The 22,361-nt window shown below is 38.5% G+C and overlaps 1 long non-coding RNA gene across 3 annotated transcripts in view; it reads right to left on the bottom strand.

Annotated features, from left to right (window-relative positions):
* Positions 1 to 2,097: 2,097 nt before the first annotated feature.
* LOC137058714 (uncharacterized) overlaps positions 2,098 to 22,361 on the bottom strand; it is a 38,113-nt gene continuing 17,849 nt past the window's right edge. The window contains exons 3-4 of one of the 3 annotated variants that reach the window (XR_010900808.1): positions 19,801 to 19,852; positions 19,195 to 19,508 (exon numbers count right to left, since the gene is read on the bottom strand). This is a non-coding gene — a long non-coding RNA (uncharacterized lncRNA). Of the gene's footprint in view, positions 2,226 to 12,963; positions 13,104 to 19,194; positions 19,509 to 19,800; positions 19,853 to 22,361 lie in introns of those variants that run through there. The other 2 variants (XR_010900810.1, XR_010900809.1) reach the window with 2 other exon arrangements.

The raw sequence follows: 22,361 nt of genomic DNA, 5'->3' as shown, positions 1-22,361 counted from the left end.
TCACAGACTGGCTTATCCACCTGGCACGCTATTGGCGGGTTTAACACAATGACAGATAGAGAAATGATGGGTCGTTGCCTTGATCACGTCGCTTTTAGTCTGATTGGTTGAAAGACTATCCAATTGTGTAGAGTTTATTGGATTACGCTCGTTTATCACGCCTCTTGTGCAGTAGAAAATACAGATTAGACTCCCCAGACCAATGTTGGCCAGCTTGGTCTGGTGATAGCCAGACAAGGTTAGGGCTTGATTAATGCGTTGTGCATAGACTACAATGTCATTTTCTTTGTGCTCATTAACATGCAGTTACAATGGTGGATGCACAAAGTTTAATATTAAGCTTTTTCAAGAAATCTGCCTAATTCACCTTTCCACAAAAAGACAGCAAGCGAATCGGCACCTGAGGCGGGGACGTTCTGAGAGTGTTTTGGGAACATCAAATTTTCTAATAAAATATGGACCCCTAAACGTTCAGAGAACATCCTGAATGTTTTGTGAAGGTCCGCCAAATAACACCCTCCAAGAACTCCACATCATCACCGTCTCAGACCATTCTAGGAACGTTACCAGACAATGTCTTTGACACTAGCGTGGACGTTCTGAAAATATTCTGGTAACATCACATTTCCCCTAAACGTTCTGAGAACATCCTGAATGTTTTGTGACGGCCCACCAAATAACGTCCCCAAACCCTTTAGAGAACTCATCATGACCGTCTCGGAACATTCTGGGAATATTATTAGGTGACGTCCTTGACACCAACAGGGAGGTTCTGAGACCCTTCTGGGAGCGTAAACTTTCTAGCGGGGTTAGGATACTTCATTTATGGTCAGCAGAGTAAGACATCATTCGAAATTGTAAAGGGTTTGTTTTTATTTGTGTACTCTCCTTCTTTACTGTAGTGTGGATGCCTGTGATTGGCTTTATTCATTGTCTGACTGTATGCACAGAACTGCGATAGACTCCTAATAGATACCATCACAAGGGTACTAAAACTGAAGATAAAAGATGTTGAGGAATTGCCCAAACCTGTGAATGTGCCCAAGTATATTCTAGCATCCAAATTACAAGTTCTTAGAAACAACATAATCTCTTAATTGTGTGCGTGTGCCTGTTGGTCTGTGTTTATTTGGAGGTTAGGCTGGGTGGTAGAGGGGATTTGGACTTTCACTTAAGACACATTCCAATGGTGTTTTTCCAATTTTGTTGCTGACAGTTGTAGCCGAACGAGGAGTACAACACAGGAGGTCCTGCGAGGCTTTACTATAAAGCTGATCTCTCATGTTGCCATAGGAAATACCATCAAACTGCTCTTAATTACAGATCTCGCTCTCTGCTGGCCTCTCCTCATCATGTGTGGCATGTGTCTAAAATTACACTCCATGTATAATGTCTTCCCAGACCTGTGCCAGCTTGTTACTCAACCCAATTTGTGGAATATAGAGGAACAATATTGGAGGGATATTTAAAGCGCACAGGCCAGGTGGAGGTGGGTGTTTGTACATTAAAAGACTGAAGTGCGCTTCTTTGCTTCATCCCTTTAGATGTGTAAAGAATGTGTTAATGACTCCAGTCAAAGACAACCTGAGCACTGGAGGCCAAACAAATGGGAAGGCTGTGAATACATCAGCACAGGAGCAGTTCCAACTTAATGCGGTGAAAACTGTAATTTTCAGAGAAAGGAGCAGAAATAATAGCAGGATTATGGCGGTAAAGCAGCCATGTCCGTGGCCTAAAGCACAGGGATAAATGTACATTTGCTCTTTCCGTGCCTCAAGTTCTAAACAGAGGAGGATGTTGGTTACTTTTATTAGGGTTTCTGCTAATCCCTTTCATCTACATGTTTGTATGATCTGTAAGTGTTTTATTGCTACTTGTGGTATATGAAATGAATAGATATTAATATAATATTTGGAAATGGGATTTGAGATAAGATTCAAGTAAAGTATTATCAGTCATACTAGTTGTTCCGTAAGCATTAATAAGTCTAAATAAGTATTACAATAATATTGCTAGTGTCAGTGAATGTACGTGAGAAAATATTGCAATACTGCTGTGCGTGAACATTGCAAAATGAAGCATGAAAAATGGTTTAGGGTGACAGCTTTGCGTTGCTGGTCAAATATGCCATCACGGCATCAGATTTATTAATTCACTCTTTTTCATCACCTCTACAAGAGCACAGTTAGTGAAAGGAATGTAGTCGATCATCTCTGATGGTCTCCCTGAAAGAAGAAATAAAAACATTAGCACTGTAGTGACAGCGCAAACCATGGCAAGCCTGTATTTTGAACTGTTTGATGACAGATAGACTCTGCATCACTTAAATTAAAACAATCGAGTCAGCCGCAAAAGGTATTCAGTGACAAAAGCAAGAGAAATCACTTCATCATTCACTTTCATACATACACTACTGTGCTTCAGGTTTTTGTAGATGCTTGCTTGTAAGTTACAAAAAGTACCCATGAGTGTGTAACATTTCTTGGCTTATTCCAAATCGTACTGTACATGATTCATGTTTTCCAACCAGTATTCGTGACAGAAAATATACACCTAAAGAGAATCATTTTATAGCATACTTTGAGATGAGAAGCCCCAAAGCAAAACGCTTAATTATTCCTCTTATACCAAATTTGTTAAATAATTGCAATTTAAGAATCACCCGCAGTTCACCCTAGTTCAAGGCCAAGTGTTTGATTTCAACGCCAAAGGCACCAGACCCGGGTCCTGTATGATAAGTAGAGCAAGCCAAGACTTTCTGGGCCCAGAGGGCTTCAAGGGACTTTTGCTGCCCTCTTTTTTGGTTCACCCCCCCACTCCCCAGCACCACCACACCCCAGAGATTTAAGAGAGCTCAAGAAACACGAGCAATGTTTTCCTCTTTGAGTTATGTGACCTACCTGGCTCTGGGGCTTACCTGTTCAATATGTCTGAACGCCGACTAGTCATATTTCACAGTACAGTAATGACTCTGGTTATACTAGACTTTGGTGACTAAAGGATCTCAATATCGTGCATTCTATTACGGTATAACTTTAGTTATACAATTTATGGATGACAATTCAATAATGATGTTTTCCAAAAGAACGTCTCTACCTTTAATCCCTTAAGATGCTTATGATTGCAGTGTTTGCTCACTAAGACAAAGAGAACCTTGGAGCGAGGCTTATTGAGACCTTAACGCATCATCAACTCAGACTGGCTTGAAATGTGTCTCATCATGCATGTCTACTGAGAAACAAGAACAAGTACACATGACAAATTCCAATGTTGCATAATACTTCTGTGACTCTTCAAACTGTTTGGATGTTCTTTCCATTAGTGGAAGAATTTTTTTTCTCCTTCATTTTTTCCAAGTTAGCTGCCATTTAATGTAGGACACTTGGATCATTTATTGATTGTCAAATAGGATTCTGGATTAGTGGTAACAACCGCTGCCTTCCATCTACCAGTTCAATACGAGGTCACCTTTATGACACTGCGAAGCGAGGTGAACAGCATAATGACTCTGACTACGTGGCTTAGTAATTTCAACTGGCAACACCAGCTGAGTACTGTTTCACTGAAGCTCCTTCCAGAAAACAAGTTTGAACAAGCAACAAGATGCAGATTCTTCAGGGAAAAGAGTTTGGCTCAACTGCATGCCAAGAGAGACTTCAAGGAGTGGCAACATTTTGCGTTCATGCTATCACAGCCACACACTAGAATACAGACAGAATATATGTAATGTATAGCACAAGGTCTCAAACATTGTTTGTGGATATCAGGTAAATGAGCGACTCTTCCAAGAAACAACAATACTGGCAAGCTGAATTTCTGGCATAGGTGACACACATGGCAATGACCTTTCATCTTGTCTGTGGGTCTGATATTCTGACAACTTTGGCACAGCAAGAAAGATAGTGCAAGGGATCAGACCCAGTATTGAAGTGCAATAATACAATTACAGTTGCTCAGGTTGCACTGTGTAGACTAGAGATAGCTTGAGATGCTGTGACACGATGAATGGACATATTTTATTCCAAAATCAAGTAGCTAATTTGAACCTTTTTAGCTGTATACTAAGCTTCATATTTTCTCACATTTGTTTGCTAAACTGAACCTAAAACACGATTGTTTTCATGTGCTATACATTATGCATAACTTTTCCATAAATTTCCTGCCATTTGTGAGACAACGCTGGGAAGCGTTGCCACCATCGATGGCATTTTCTGGCTTTCTGTGTTTTCGCTGGTATACGGTAAGGGGCAATATGCATGTTCTGAAAAGGAACATAATCTCGAAACACATGGAAAAAAGAAACAAAAACAAGTAATATAAGCATTGCTTATGTATGCTGTAGTCTCTGGGAAAAATGCAGCTTTTTGTTCAAAATGTTGCTTGAGAAAAAGACCGCATTTTTTCAAAAATGTATGTTGTTGGTTAAGAGATGCTGTTCTTTCTTTTGATATATTGTATGTTCATACAACAAAATATTCTGGGGGCCATGTCAATTTTGTAAAAAAATATTAAAAATGCTGCCGGTGGCTGTCAACTTTAAATATACATTTTTAAGTTGGGGAAGAAAGTGTTAAACAGCCCCAAAAAGTACCTAATTCTCCACCTCGCAATCTTGATCAGTCTTAATGATTTTCTTAAAAAGATACGTTGTGTACCTCATGAAATCACTGTGAAGGCCCTGGCCTGGTAGATCTGTGCACCTGGCAATGGAGCTAGTTTAAGCACAGATGTGGGAAGCAAGTTCATATTTCTGAGGCAAAGGAAAATAAGACTGTTTCCCTCTACCCCTATTCCAAGTGGCGCATTCCCCTTTCCCAGGGTTGCCTCATGTTGTTTGTTGCTGTCCCCCACTATTATTGTTTTGACAGCTTGAAGCTTTTTCAAGAATGGAAAGTGGATATTTGGACTTAAAACTTGATCATTTGCTGGAACAGTCAAATATCCACTTGGAGGAGGCCTGTATTTGTATTCGTGCTTCAAATATTAAACTAAATCTATAAAATAAAGTAATGACAAATTACAGTTTGTAATTATTTGTCAATGGAAACATCTTGGCTGCTGCCTTAAAGATGTCTTACTTTTTTTGTTAGCACCTTACGCCACAGGGGCAGCATTTTATAAGACGCTGTCATATTTGTAAAATTATCCCGAGATGTGCCTGTATTCTACTCCATTCTGTTTATGAAGGCAATAATCTGTTCCGTGTGAACACCTCGTATAAATGTTACGATTTTCCTCATCAGTTCTGCATGCTCAGGTTAGTCAAATAATGAAGCTTCATGAAGCTCCACTGGCTGCCTCCACAGTTCAGCGCAGGGTCAGAGGAGACTGTGTACATGTCCTTCTCTCTTCAGAAAAACACAGCTGGGCAGCCTGTGCTGATGTCAGATGAAGACACAAGGAAAGAGATGTTAATTAAATAACTCTTCCTGCACTGGCTGACCATTGTGGAATTAAATGGTGGGGGGAGATTACATTCTACTCACCATTTCTGACAAAGAGTATCAAGTGGAACCAAATGTGGTTGTATCAATTTATGTATCTTCAGGTTAAAATTAATTAGTTTGTCCTGTTACATTGACTGTTACACTGTAAAAACTCACAAAAATGTAGGCTAATGATTATGTTTTAGTTAACTGGACAATTAAATGCAAAAAAGTTGGCTCAACAATTGTTGGACCAACCTAGTATTAATTGTAAATTCAATTTGTAATTGCAAGTTAACAAGCATACAAGTTGCAACAAGTTAACAATGCATTCTGGGTGCATCATGCAAAACTCATCCAACCTTCCAGCATGCATTGTGGCATGAAGCATGTCACCATTTTTGAGATTCATGGGCTGATTCTTGTTTTAAACCTTATTCAGATTTTCTGATTAAAACCGTGATGCTAGAAACCATCTTTTCTAGCATCACAATAAAACAAAGTAAATCGTAAATCAAAGTAAATTAGAATCTCTTAAAGCATTGGAAATACATTTTGGTCCAAAAATATCAAAAACTGTGACTTTATTCAGCATTGTCTTCACTTCCGTGTTCCTCCAAAAAGATTCAGACGGTTCATGAATCAGGGTTGGTCAATGATTCGAGTCCCCGACGTCATGTGATTTCAGCAGTTTGACGCAATCCGAACTGCTGAAATCACGTGACATTGGCGACCCGAATCATTGATAATGACAGCTTTCTGGACATGGACAGTAAAGTGAGACTGCATATGCTTTGGGACTAAAATATAAAATATCTTAAACTATGTTCCGAAGATGAACGGAGATCTTATGGGTGTGGAATGACATTACACTCTAAAAAATGCTGGGTTAAAAACAACCCAAGTTGGGTTGAAAATGCACCGACCCAACAATTGGGTTGTTTTAACCCAATGGTTGAGTTGTTCTTACCCAGCAATTGGGTTGTCTTAAGCAACATTTAAACCAACCACTGGGTTAAAACAACTCAACCACTGGGTTAAAACAACTCAACCATTGGGTTAAAACAACTCAATTGTTGGGTGGGTGCATTTTCAACCCAACTTGGGTTGTTTTTAACCCAGCATTTTTTAGAGTGTAGTCATTAATGACTTAAATTTAATTTTTGGGTAAACTAACCCATTAAATTGGAAGACATGTGACCTAACTCAGTTAATGGAGTTGAGTAAACTACTTTGTTTAAAAGTTGAGTGAACTCAAAAACGCTGTACAGCAAGTTTCCTTATAATTTTAAGGTATGTCAACTTTTCTTTTTTTACAGTGTATGCTGATCTTTAAAAAAAAAAAAAACATAACTAGAGCAAAGAGGATATCCAGCAGTTTCCCCCTCATGATTGTAGTGAGCATCTCTGTTCAGACTAGCCACCCAGAACACTTCCAGCAAATTTAGATTTGCTCTGCAAGTAGTCTGGCAAGGAGCCCATTGCTAATCCGTCGAAATCGCGACACCAATCAGAAACGTTGTGGCGGGCTTTACACAATGACAACAGCGCAGCGACAGTGAAGCAGAAACATCACTCGTTCGAATCAGCTATCGCGTCTGTTTTAAGCAATTTAAACATTTACTTTTCGTTAAAACCCAAGTAAAGAACAACACTCACTCACAATAACCAGATGTGGATTACACCGGCTACTTTGATGAGGAGGATGGTGAGTGTGATCATGTGCTAACAGCAGCTCTGGGTCTGGCCTTTCTGTGCTTATTTCCTCAGACTAGATCTGGTAGTCACATAAAAATTGTAAATAATTGTAAATATAAATAACTAGCGTAACTATGCTCAAGTCTAAAAAAATTTTAACACATCTGAAATGACTGAATTTGAATAAAGTTTGAGACACAATTTTCCAAAGACTCATCAATATTATTTTATTTTGTAAAAATATTGCAAATCGCATTCTAATCACAATACAAATGCCTTACAAAGAGGGCAAATGCGATCAGAGCTTGATGTTTTCTGTTTGACTGCCAATCCGAGATGTTTCAGTCGGTCTGAGACGCAATTAGGCTTTCCAAAATTTGGATGGAGTGGCGGTGGACAGCAACTATTATCATATTTCTTTTACAACAATGGCAAAAGTCGTCAGAAGCCCTTGCAATATCTTCCTCGAAATCACAAACAGAGTTGCTGTCTCAGATGTTTCTCCGTCGCTCTGCATACGTCATTGTCCGTTGGTGACGCCCCTTTGGAAATTATTTGTCTATGAAGCTTTGCCAGACCATAACTCAGTTACTACTGAGAATGGTCTGGTTTTAACCAGACTATGTTCAGACCACATCAACGAGAGAACTCAGCAGTAGCCAGTACAGACCTGTTCCACAGAGATACACCTTGATCTTATGTCATGTAAGTGTAACACTGTGCTGGAATGTCTGCTGGGGTCCTGGGGGCCACTCTCCCATTCAGCAAACAATCACTGCCAGCTAATAAAGGAGGTATTTGTGTGATATGTCAGCGGTTTGTGTGAGGCTTAGATGGAATGAGATGGTGTGGGGAGATAGCATTCACAGCCTCTCCAGGAGGGGAAACATATACTATTATTACCAGAAGCCATTGTCACAGCGAGCTCTTTGAAATAAAATGTGGCATGGCACTGTCAGTCGATACTTGTGCGATCAAAACCCACAATAATTTGCAGCTCCTCAGGAACACTGATCTCCAGTTACTGGAGGAACGGCTACAAAACTGTTAGCTATTCATAGTGACCTTGTTCGTAAGGAAAGAGAAGAACTTGTTGGGGACCTATAGGTTGACACTAGCAGTGAGTAACTTATTCTTATATTTTACACACACACGCACAATACAATACAATTAATGCAACAAAGATAGTTTTGGCGGTACAGCAGCTCTTGAAGCAAGACATTTTCCAGCTTAAGTCATTTTTTATCACTAATTTGTCACTAATTATTAACTATGGGGGCGCTTTCACGGCAATGTTTTCAACTGAAAACAATTTTAATGCATCCTGGTCGTTCATTTCCATGACAACAGCGTTTTGGTGGCCTGAGAATGCAAAATAGGATTCAAAGTGAAAGTTTTGGAAACAAGTTTAGAAAACTATAACATTCCTAACTATAACATAACATCTCCATGTGAACTTCAAAAATATGAATCAGTGTAAACAGTGAATGCGCATGTCCACGGGCACGTAAACTTAATTTATTTTGAACAAAAAGCTTAATTACTTGTCTTGCATACATAATACAGTGTTTTTAGTCGTTCCCGTGGATCCGTGTGAACGGGAATCATTTTGATAACTTTTTCATCTCTACAGAGAAAAATAATTTTGTCTTCAATAAAAAAAAACCTTTGTTGTGTGGATGAGGCCTTCACAGGGGATAATAGTTGACATGTTCTCTGCTGACACTTGAGGGCTGCATCGTGGTCGTGTCTAGGCGCAGGTCCACCATCTGATCTGAATATGGCTGACTACGGTAAACCTCAGGATTAAACAGAGAGACTAATATTAGCGTAGATGCCTGTGGTGACTTTTTTTTTTTTTTTTGCGCAAACAAACTGAATTAGTAATGCAATTTAATTATTAAATAACCAAATAATGCTTTTTAAAGATGAACTTAAATTCACTAAACTAAAAATTAAAATAAATGTAAGAAAAGCACATACTAATTATTAGGCTATTTTGATTACCCTACAATAGTTACAGTTAGAGCTATCATAAACACTTCTACAAATTCTACATATGGCACATTTCGGTTCACCACCAAAACAAATATTCAACTACAAATATTTTAGCAAAATGTATATTTTAGTAATTATTGCGTAAATGTAACATTTAAGATGGACAATATGTCTATGAAATGTAAGTTATGCTCTGAGGATATTTCACTCGTTTAAATATTATTAACAGAGGTATGTTTGTTCCCACCAATTGCTGCACTAGTTAAGGTTATGCATGATGTCGAAAGCACGTAAGTGCCAGCCCTCCCGGAACCCATAGAAAATGCATTGTATGGAGGTCTATGAAAATAGTCTGAGTGATTCTTGGCCAGAGTGAAATTGCCCCAAAAGAGGCGGTACTCCACAGAATGTGACTTGATGCTTATTGGACTGTATATCCTGAGGCAGAACAAACAGTCTACAACAGTGACAGCTGGCGTAACTCTGTGGTTGAATGTGATTGAAAAAATCCATCCCTTTCACAATTTGGTCACGTTAGTGCATCGCCGTATTGAAGAAACCGCCCCTGGTAAATGCCATTCTTCTTATAATGTAACGAGTACATCAGGTGTTATTATAAGTGTTCCCGATTCCAGATGAACTAATTTATGCAGCCTAACAATCATTTTACATTATTTAAATTATATAAATTGATAGCGTTGTGTATGCCATAATGTAAGTGCCAGAAAAAGTGTGGAAAATGATCATGGCCTGTAATGGTCTAATATAAGTAGGTTTATGAAACACCTGCTACTGTTGTTTTATGAACATGACTTTAGTGGGACAAACAGATCATCAAAGGAAATAATGCTTTCATCTGTATGTCTGTGACAAGACTTAGGGCTATGCATGATTAAGAAAACTATTTGTTAGTCTCTCTAAAACGTAGACACACATCAAGTCACCATCACTGACTTTTGTTTTAAATACTGTCTGATGAATTATGTTTACCACATGAAGTGCTGTTACAACCGGTTATGCTATACAATTGTTCTTATCAAAAACATTTTGAGTCAATGTAAAAATAAAAACAACTCATCTTTAAAAATCTAACCACCAACTGGTTAAGAGAAGGACCTTTAAAACTTCACAAGCCCACATTGTGCAAAGAGTAATAATAACTGAATATTCCTGTTATTTAAAATACTTAAGAGCAAATTAATTTGTTAATTAATTGTCACCTAATCAGCACCTCGTTCAGTAGAATGAGGTATGCTTGTGTTGGAATTCAACAGACATTGGAATTATATACATATATAGGGTTTTACTGTTTGGTATGTATTTGCGTCAAATTAACATTTTTGTTTTATTCTACTATTTTATTCTACTCTTGTTTTATCCTCTTGATCAGTAACTCTTGATCACATTCCAGAGGTTTTCAATGGGGTTCAGGTCTGGAGATTGGGCTGGTCATGATCTGGTGGTCCTCCATCCACACGTTGATTGACCTGGCTGTATGGCATGGAGCATTGTCCTGCTGGAAAAAACAGTCCTCAGAGTTGGGGAACATTGTCAGAGCAGAAGGAAGCATGTTTTCTTCCAGGACAACCTTGTACATGGTTTGACTCATGCGTACTTCACAAAGACAAATCTGCCCGAGTCCAGCTTTGCTGAAGCACCCCCAGATCATCACCGATCATCCACCAAATTTCACAGTGGGTGCAGGACACCATGGCTGGTAGGCCTCTCCGGGCCTCCGTCTAACCATTAGATGACCAGGTGTTGGACAAAGCTGAAAATTGGACTCATCAGAGAAAATTACCTTACTCCAGTCTTCTAAAGTCCAATCCTTATGGTCACTTGCAAACCTCAGCTTATGAAGGGCTTTTTTCTAGCTTTGCACGACTTCAGCCCTGCCCCAAATTTCGAACCGTCCTTGCCTTGCACATCACCCCAGCTGCCATTTCCCATTCTTTTTGTAGGTCACCTGATGTCATCCTACGGTTGTTGAGTGACATTCGAATGAGTTGGTGGTCATTCCAGTCAGTGGAGAGTCATTTTCGCCCTCTGCCGGTCGGTAGCTTTGCTGTCCCCAATGTCTGCTGCTTGACCTTGTTCTTATGAACCGCCGTCTTTGAAATTTTAAGGATGGAAGCAACCCGACACTCACTGTATCCCTCTGCCAGTAAAGCCAGAATTGATCCTTCCTTTCCTCACTCAAAACTTTCCTTTTCCAATTTTTTGGCATGGTCAAATATTGTTTTGATTCCAATTACTTTTGAGGTACTACTAGCACTGTTTTTGCCATCCAGCTGGTCCTACAGCAAACGGATAGTAAGGACCACAGAAGTGGTTTTTTTTTAATACTTTTCCTTATTAAATAAGATTTGGTTCAGGTGATCGCCTAATCAGCACCTCATTCAGTAGAATGAGGTGTGCCTGTGTTGGAATTCAACAGACATTGGAATGGAATAGCTTCCATACTTGTAGAGATGCTGATTTAAGAAAAACATATTTGTAAATGTAATCTGGAAAAACTGATATTTGCAATATTTTGTGAAGTGGAGTATAACAACAAAAAGTAAAAGTAACTGACAGTTTTAGTACTAGCAAATGAAAAGTACCAGAATTCAGACAGAAATAGAGGAAGTGCATGTAATATGGTACACTGCACCCTTTAAATAACTTGGAGAAATCTGTCTCCAAGACCACAATGTGTGTTCCAAAAGGGACATTGTGCTATTTTTCTGACCAATTCAACTACTGAACATTCACATCTGCAACTCAACAAAGTGTAAATGAACTAATGATCTCATCATTCTGCTGATACAATTACGCCTTTTGGCAGACATACCAAAACATTTCCAAATTAAACATTGCTTTGCTTGGTATCTATTGTACAGCTACCCTTTATTTTTTGTATGTGTGTATGTATGCATGTCTAAGACTTGTCCTATGGGATGAGTGATCCACTCCAAAACACTGACATAATCAATTTGAAGCCTTCCTTAAATGTGTCAATGGCCACTGTGAGTTCATTATCATCCCACAACAATTAAAGTAAACAATAAGGTGAGACACCAAGTCCCAACACCATCAAGAAGCTGAAAATCAGAACTCTGCCTATCCATTGAATGTCTATCTGTGTGTTTCTGTTGGGTTAGGCCCCTTTAAATGCATGCATCCCGGCTTAAATGAGGCAATAATTTTCAGATGGTCAGTCTTGGTAACCGTGATAAAGCTGCCTGTCACATTTTTGTCCCCAACTACAACAGCTCCCATTCAGGCCTGCGTCAAGCATCTCCAGGAGTGCCACACAGTCACCTCTTTCCGGCCCTCTCTGCATTCAAATGTGATCAAATCAAAAGGTGACTTTCCCTTACAGCTGGGCGGAAAAGCGGATTAGGTCAAAGCGACAGAGTTCCCCTTGAATCCTGACACTGAGACGGGTGAGAAGAGGCGTGTGAGAGTGTGTGTCTGTATGGGAGAGAGAGAGAGCGCGAGTCAGAGAAAGAAAAAGAGAAGAAACGTGTTTGCAGCCAAACAGCAGAGGCTCGCTGTGTCTGTCAGACTCCCATCGTTCCCAATGGCAGACGGCCAGTGATGGTGACCTGTTGTCTAAAGACTTGTTGTTAGAGCAGAATCTATAATGAAGTTGATTCTATTTATCCAACCACTATATTCACCCGAGCTCTTCTTCACAGTTCACATTAAGTTTTGAAAGTTCTAAATATCACTTCAACTTTGCAAATAAACTAATTGTAAGGACTGCACCAACCATCAGAATTGATCTTGGTTTTCTTAAAACCAGGTTGTTGAAAGTAACTGGCAGATGGCATGTTCCATCATTCATGGTGTTTTTTATAGGGAAAAAGAGGGTGTGTTTTCAAAAAAAAAAAAAAAAACGGCTGTCTGCTCTTGAAGTTAAGCTCTTGTGGTGATTTGTACTTGGTGAACACTTTGTGTTGCCTCTCCCCGAATCTTCCTGTGGACTAATCTGACCTAGATAAAAGAAAGAAAGCCAGCGTGAACGTTAAGGCAGACATACATAGAAATGGGAGAAAATAACTATTAGAATCAATATTAGTTTAAACTTAAACCACTGTACTTTGAGAATGATCTTCTAGTTCTGCCAATGATTTGATTGTGAGGAAGTCAGTCAAGCGTTATCTTTGATGTGGAGAGCGAAGGAACATTTCAAGTGTAACAGATCAACATCAGTGCACCCATTTTTCTGCGTCAGTTAGAAAATTAGGCTGTCACTTCTAAATGTCTTAATGTCCTAATGATCCGCTTTCCCATGTCCCCAAGATTCTTATGAAAAAAGGTCCAGGGACAAGAGTGCCATCTGCAGGCAACTTCAACCTCCCCAGACACCATAATGCTTTTCCCGAGGATCTGCTGAAATCAGTGCATTACCGTGAACAATATGAACAGTTGAATTTAAAACAATCTTAACAGTTACAAAAAAATTATGAATAAACTTTTGATGTCTTAAAAACAGAGGTTTTTAAACAGCTGTTGTTTTAAACAGGTGGAAGCATGCTGTCAGGCAGGCAATCAAGACAGGAACTGAAAGACATGTTAGGACATCAAAAGATATCAGCTAAAGTTTAATACGCGGCATATAGGAAGATCTTCGGAGGCGTAAACATGATAATTAATATACATGCCATGCCTCCGTTGGCAGTGCTGACAGATATAGTGTCCTTCAGAGGGTATGAGCCCTTAATTGTTATTTGACACGCACCTGATAAAACAAAATAAAGGGTCATGTAAAGTTAGTCCGCGCACTTTTCCTGAATTAAAGTGCTCTTAAACTTGTCAGCATGTCAGTAAATTTATCAAGAGCCAAACATAAAGTGATGACAATCTGTTATTAAATATCATTGATGGATATTTATATTCTTACTACTTTGAGCTTTACTAATAGAAAACTAAAATTTTATATATATATATATATATATATATATATATATATATATATATATATATATATATATATATATATATATATATATAGTCTAGTAAAACAAACTGATTATAGGCTTGTTGTGTTCTTTTTTTAATACAACTAATGCTTCTTTTTAGGCACTAGTATTAGGAAGGGCATAAATCACCAAACAATATTAAAACGAAACAACAAAAAGTACGTGATGTGTTACACTGCATCCCTTTCATAGTAGACAAGAGTCTCCAAGACTACAAAAGCATTTAATTTCCACAGGGAGCACACGTGGAACATGACTGACCGATTCAACTACTGAACATTCACATCTGTAACTCAGAAGTGCGCATTAACTAATGATCTCATGCCTCTGCTGATACAATTACGGTTTTTGGCAGACACTCAGACATACCTCCAAATTTATTATGCTTTCTCTAGTTACTATTGTACAGCTTCCCAGTCACTTCCTACAGATTGACAGAATCAATTTGATGGCTTGTTTGAATTTACCATTGGTCATGCCGAAGCTGAACTAATCTTCTTAAGAAGAGCAAAAATAAAAAAGACCATGAAACCATCTGAAAGATACGGTAGATTCAGTGGCAAGCCATTCTCAGTCTATATGGCTAAGTTTCCAGTTTTTTTGTTTAATTTAAACTCTTTCAAATGTAGCTTATATTAATCAGATGATATTAATCTGGTTTCGTATCAACCAGAAGTTCATGAAAATGTGTGCAAATTAGTTTTACAGTATTAGTACTAGTTTAACATTATCTGTTTGAGAATGATTTCCTAGTTCTGCCAATAATTTGGTTGTGAGAAAGTCAGTAAAGCATTAACTTTGATGTGAAGAGCAAAGGAAATTCATTATATGATATACAAATTATGTATATCTAGCTAATTATTTTTGCATTTATACAAACCTGAAAATCTAATTTTTAATAATTTGCTAATTTAACAGTCAATTTTTTTGTGTGATTTTGAAACAAAAACAAAAAATCTTACTGACCCAAAACTTTTGTATATCCAGTAAATTGACCTGTCACATCGCCACAACACAAGTTTGAGTTTACGACACAGGACTTTGAAGTCTTTGCTTTAGACTTGGTGGTCTGTAGTTGTTGTTTGAATCCAAATCAAAGCTTTCTGCCTAGCACAGAGTCCAACGCTCACCTGTCTCAGCTGTGTATACACCTGTCATCACTCCGCTGTCACCTGCCTGCTCTGCACAAACACCGCACACCTTCACACACACTGCCCATCGCCGCAACACAACTATACTCCTCAGAGGAGCAATTATATCCCTTTGGAGTGTGCATGAAAGGTTACTCAACAATACATAAACATTATATTATTTTTATAAATGTAAAGATAAGGTAACGGTACAGTCAAACACCAGTATGCATTACTAGTTTCTGTATGTTTCTAAATTCTTTTAAATATTTCAATTTTATTTTCCTTAATAAAGGACTGTTAATTACTTGTTATATTCTGTGTCATACTTTTAAATCAAACATTTGAATCAGTTCATCAAAATAAATAAAAATACCTGCATTTCCTGGCCAAAATTTTCTCTTTTGCTATCAATTCTGCACTGCTTTTAATGCCAATGAAATATATATATATTATATACATATAATGTATATAATTTGGAATAATTTGGCATCTGAAAATCTCTAGTATAACTATTTGGCTTTTAAAACTTTGAAATGCTACTGAAGTTTACAAGGAAAAGCACTCTCACCTCAGGGCAATTCTTTATCAGGGTATACAGCAGACATTTGTGAGCAGACTACAGTTATATTGGTCTGATGGTTGACATATGTTTGCGCTGACAGTGGAGATATTTGTGCCTTGTGGACATGTATGTGACTTGAGCTTGCTCTTCAGTTAGTTTTGACATTTTGTGTTATAACAAGATGTGGAAAGCTTGAAGCCCAAGAGGTGTGAATTACAGGTCTGAAACTAGACATCAATATAATCTATTCTTTTCATCCTGTGCACTAATTAGTCACCCAGATCTATGGTCAGAGATAAAATCGAGGGGTTGCATGGAAGTTGATAGTGTTGTAAAGAGTATGAGAAAGATGCTTCAGACAATGGAATGTTTGCTAACAGACAAGGATATCTTAATTAAGCATGGCAGTCAACACGAAGCACTACAGGAGTAGCATTCAGCAAGGCTGCTCTGAAGCCATACTCCTAAATGCTGAAAGACTAATGGCACTAGCCTGAACTTCCTAGCAGGTACGGTTTGTCCATCAACAGCAGAGGTAAAAGCCTGAAAACTAGATACCTGAGAGCTAAACTGCAGCAAGGCATTATAGATCTGAGTGTCTGGTTCGGCGAGGATAATAGTGGTGACAAAGTATGATTTCTGCATCAAGTGTGAATTATCCATGTGACTGGATGATTCACACTTTCGGTCTGGCTGTATATTTCATGAGGTACCTAAGGCTATTGCAAACCTGCTGGAACATGGAGTTTTAATATGTCATTATACCATATATCAAACATTTTTTTTATGTCATTATTAAGGCAGAACTGATTAATCACCAAACTAAATTTCTCCATAGACGTGCGATCTGTTAAAACATCAAAGGTCTCAATCAAAACATATTTAGGTAATGCTAAAAAAGACATGTGAAGTCATGGAATGAACAATTATGTCTAGATGTGCCCTTTGAAAAAAAAGGCATTAGGGAAAACGGGAAGTTAGGTGTTGTTGTGATGTTAGCTTAACACACCTTGAAGAAAAATATTTAACTTCTCCATTTTCCACCATGATTTTGTTGGCTGTGTATAAATGGTCGTGTAATTTTATTTTCCACCCTCATCACAGATAAGTCAAGCATTTGCACTGACACAAGTCACATTTCAGACCATTTATCAGATTTAAGAGTGCCGTGAACAGTGTAGCACCACCCATGAATATGAAAATAATACATACCTGTATTGTACACGGTCTTCCAATATCAAAGGTTGTGATCAAAGATCATTCTTGACATTATCTCTAGCTAACAGGCTTTCCACTTATGAAGGATGGAGATGTTTCTGGTGAAGGAAAACCCCACCAGGGTTTCTTTGATTTCCATATCTGCTCAGGCCACATCTTTTTCTCATACATGTTCGTTTCGTAGCTTTAGATCAGAGTGAGACTGGAATTTGGGGGAATTCAAAAGAATTTGAAGAGACAAGCGAGTCCAGCAATCAGATACCTTGACCGCAAATACTGAGCCGAGGGGAGAAACTTCAAGCTGGTGGTTTTCTCAGTGGCAACTGCAGGTAAACTCAGTGCGAGTCTAATTATGCCTTTGCGAGCGTGATGGGGGCCAGACAGCAGGAAAAATACTGAGCAGTCTAAACCCATCATGATGGTGGGTGAGCACTCCATTGGATCAGCAGCTCATCACACAGCTGCTAGAAGCAGGACTGCACTAATTTCCTGCAGACGGTGATGAAACAACTGTCACTTTCTGAAGCCTCTGATCATGCTGAATTAGAACGTCAAGAAAGAAGCAAGTAAATTTATGCAAAAGTGATTCAAGAGTAAAAACATGATTTTCCGGGGGTTCAACCATGGTCTGTGAAGATATACAAAACATTATCTGAATGAATATTAACTTATGATCTAATAAAAACAACATGTTTCATTGAAAGGGTGACAGTAACTAAGGGTGTGTTCATTCATTGAAAGGGTGACAGTAACTAAGGGTGTGTTCACACTTGGCAGGTTGGTGGGCAAAATTGGTGCACTGCACACCAAACACCTTTACACTCTGGTGAGGTTGAATACACCATGGACCAAAGACATCTACGAAAACAGGATGAGATGCAACCCTAAAAATGACAGAACGCTCAAGGATACCCGTTTCTTCTCTTCATAGGCAGTGTGCTGCATTACAATTTGGTGAAAGAAATCAGAACCGCTGTCTCCTTGCAGCAGACATTTGTGTGTGTAATGGAAGAATTCCCACATTTTTGACTCCTTCACACATTTTACAAGCTCTTTGAGTTCTCAACTGCTAAAAATACCATTATATGTACACACATACATTGAGTGTATTAAGCCCACCACAAAGGTAAGTTCTGCTCCAAAATATACATAACAAAAGCTGTTTTTGTTATTGTATCTTAGGTTAAGTGTTAACGGGGTCATATTATGTAATTTTTATACAAGTTACTATGATTCTTTAGTGTCTAAATGAAAAATTTGTAATATACTTTAATTAAAAATTCTCATTAGTATGGTAAGAAAACAATTTTACCTGGTCAAAAACAGCCCTGTTTTCACCAAGCCATTTCAGTGTATACGGCTTTAAATGATAAATGACCCCGCCCCTCTGTTCTGTGGGCCAGCACGAGGAGTGTTGCCCTTGACAACAGTAGAGGCGGCTACGTGAGTCTCAGGGGACAGATCTGTGCAACTTTATCAATTTGAACTGGAGTCAGACCGGGACAAGATGACAGCCCCAACGAAATTCGTCATGTAAGGCTAAACAGGACATTTTTGAATGGTTGGTTAACGTACTGTCACTTTGATCTATCTTTATGTACTGGCAGGGTAATGTATATGTTAGTATACATAGATTGATTGATGTTACACCTAATGCCAATAAAAACTTTTAGATCTATGTTAACATAGATTAACATAGATTGGGTAATGTATATGTTAGTATATGTAGACAGATTGATGTTACACCTAATGCCAATAAAAACTTTTTTCTGTTAATGTTGGTTTGTCAGTGATGTGTAATGTTATCTATGCATTGTAATAACTGTTACAACACGATTTTTTTTTACAGTAACAGACACGTTATAAACCATCTACATAATTAAGCTGTTACCACGTTCACATTCACTTTAAAACCAGCATACACCGTTTGTAATAACACAATAACCATAATGTGCTGTTCATTATAAACATGGGATTATGAATTATATTGAGAACATCATACATAGAAAGCATGCCGTGATTTAACTAACCCTGTAAACTTTAGCTGCATTTATCGTTAGGCGTGCAAGCATTTCAAACTACACTCACTTCTTCTGGAGATGCAGCAGGAACACGAAGAGCTGGTACAGATCTTTATTCAGGAGCAGCTTTTTAGCAAAACCTGCTTTACATACTAACCCTCGGTTATAAAGCAGTCTGGTGAGAAATGCTTCACGGTTTGCGCAGACATAAAAGCATGGACGAAAACAAAACTCAGCCACTGCGTATTCAGCGGTTCGGATTTAGGAACATCAGAATGACTGCTGTGTTCATTATTACACCCAAGAACAGAACACTACAATCGCTTAGACGCCATTCTGCTCCAGCGTCTCTACTTATACAGTGACGGACTATGATGACGACAGCTTGAGCTCGCTCAGGGCAGGTCTGAGATGAAACGCTGCTTGTCAATCAACAGTCATGGGAGGGGCGTCCGACCGTGTGACGTCACACGTTCGAATGGCTTGATTTGAGACAGGGGAAAACGTATAAGGAGATAAAAAACATAAAAAAACACTTGATGGATTTTTATCATTATAGGATGGTTGTATACAGGCACTGCCAACATACATTTTCATACCATCAGCTTGTAAAAGTGCACGTACCATTATATGACCCCTTTAAAAATGACATGATTTACTAAACGACAGGATTAAATGTATAATTTTCTTGGTCTAATTTAGATCTGGAAGAAAAGAACCAAGATATCCCAACTACAAGTGTGAACACACCCTACAAAAAGATATTGGGAGTACCTTGGTTCGCAGAACGTCTCGCTGAGGATTCAGTAGGGTAGAAAACTCCAAGCTTCCATAGAAAATAGATAAAGAGACAAGTTAAGAAAGTACAGAAAATAATAAATGGGTAAACTAGATAATTACAATTTCTGAATAATAAATCAATGCTGCTTACAATGCAAATTCCACCACAATAATACTAGGGTGTTGTTGTTCATGTCAGGGCGTGGTTATGTGGTTGCTAAAGTGTCTCGAGGTAGCAGTCATTTCCAAAGTTTCGTTCAAATCCAATTGCAAAATATATATAGTCTGACTCTTTTTTTTGTCTCAACTAAGACCACATTGATGGGGAAAATATATTTTCTGCAAATTTCAAAGCAGTTGAAGTTCCTACATACTAAATATGGAAATACATCCCATTACAGACGTGCGATTGCCATTTAAATTTGCCTGTACTGAGAGAAGCGGTTTGCTTAACAACACTCAGGTAGTGAATGTTTTTTGGATGTGTGAGGGCGGCAGGTATTTGAGTGTAATGAGAGGGGGAAGGACAGTGTTTGACAGGCCTGCTTAATATCTATATTCAGGAAGTTCAACACCTGGTTTATGTCATTCATTTTCAGCATGCTGTCCACATTGGCTCTGCCCATCTTTGTGTTTGTGTGTGTATGTGTGCATATCTTCCAATTACCATGTCTTCATCACACAGGTCCTTGTGACTAATCTCACATAAACATGCCATTACACCATCAACTTTCCATCTTTTCAGAGAGATTTTAATTGATTTAATTTATTTAATTATAGATCATAACCTCTTCCCTAATGACAGGGCAGTCTGTGTCTCTTTGAACCCAGATCACTATCACCTGACGGATGGATTATGTCTATATGCCCTGGCCCTTGGGATGCACTGCTAGACCATGTTCATTCATACACTCTTATCTGATGGTCATCTACCAATTTACATCCTGGATTTAGCAATTAATCTTAGTGCAAAGTCAATGTGTATCTACGGGTATATAATTATATGCTGGGAAAAGCAGTATAAACAATAATTTTAAGGTATTTTTAGATGGGTTTGTTGGCTTAGTCAGCATCACGTCTTAAAGAGAACTGATTAATTGGCTACTCATTATTCTCAGTCTCTAGAACCTTGTTCAGACAGGCGGCTTTTGGCAAATGTAACACAAATCCATTACGTTAGTAGTCATAGCATAAAAACCACCTGAAATGCCATGTTTAGAAACAATGCAAACCACATCCTCAATGCAGCAATGAATACAAAGTGCACAATATTGTCTAGATGTGTCTAAATACTCTTGCTTTCACATACTCTTTCATTATATTACAAATTATGTTACAGTTAAATGTAGTGTAGTCATGAGCGGACAAGCCAGTGGTTTTGGGCACGGTATATTTTTTCATGTCAATTATATTCTTTCGTGAGTTTATCTCCACACCAAGATGTCATGATAGACATGAGCAGAAGTAACATTTCCAGTTTTCCGTTCTCTCGTGGCATCATACTGATACTTACATCATTACTAACGCATCCGATAATAATACACCAGACACTGACAACAATCTCTGAACAAAAGGATCATGTTTTATCACTGCCAAAATGACAGTTCTAAAGTTCCGATTTGAAGAAAAAAATTCAGATTTGTGTGCAGTGTGAACATAGATATGTGTAAAACAGCAATGTCCTCATCATCGTACATGATTACAAAAACGTTCCTGAGGAAAAAAACAGCCAAATGTTTCCATCTCTCACACACCAAAGGGATTTTCCTTTCTCCATCACTGTACAGCCAACACCAAGTACTAATACTCCCACTAGCTATGATACTGATCTTCAGCTCACCCAGATTAAGACCAGCCCCTTCCGTACAACAATGTTGCCTTTATCTTTTCCATAGTGCCTGGGATATCTGAGTGTCTGTCAACAGATTCCCTTCCCCAGCCCCGATTGCAGTCAGAGTCAGACAGGCCTACAGGTCACTCGCTTTCTCAGGTGAGTCTCACCTGCTACTGAACTTTCCATTACCTCTCCCTCTCCTTCTCTCCCTTTTTCTTCACAAAGCAAACAGTGAATTCTACTCTTCCACCCTCAGGCGGTCATACTTCCACCACCTAATATGTTTTTACATGAAGCTTTTAATCAAGGTGAGAGATTGTTCTGCCCTTGTGCTTTATGAAGAGACTTATCTCTGAAGCTGCAGTGGTATTGGATGGGGAAATCATGATCCAGAATGGATTAATCAGGTTCTTGATTGTAGACTGGGAATAATATAAAATAAAAAGTCCCCTCAATCTTCAGACCAGAATTATGTACATGCAGTTATGGTTGGATGTCAGAAACTTCAACCGATCAAGTTTTTTTGGTATGAAACTATTTCATTTGATGGCTGCCATTTCTCAAACATGCTCTGACTCAGGCATTGGATTTGCCTTGGGGTGATGAACTGTGACTTGCCTCTCTCGTTCAGCTTTGATGTGGATTAATCAATGGAAAACCCCTTGTGAACAACTGTCTATCAAATATCCTGACCTCTTTTTCTACTTCTACTTTATAAGAT

The sequence above is a fragment of the Pseudorasbora parva genome, chromosome 22 (genome assembly GCF_024679245.1).
Source record: "Pseudorasbora parva isolate DD20220531a chromosome 22, ASM2467924v1, whole genome shotgun sequence".
In the NCBI taxonomy this organism is placed as follows: Eukaryota; Metazoa; Chordata; class Actinopteri; order Cypriniformes; family Gobionidae; genus Pseudorasbora; species Pseudorasbora parva.
The sequence above is the reverse complement of the archived record's forward strand: the minus strand, read 5'-3'. Positions and strand labels throughout refer to the sequence as shown.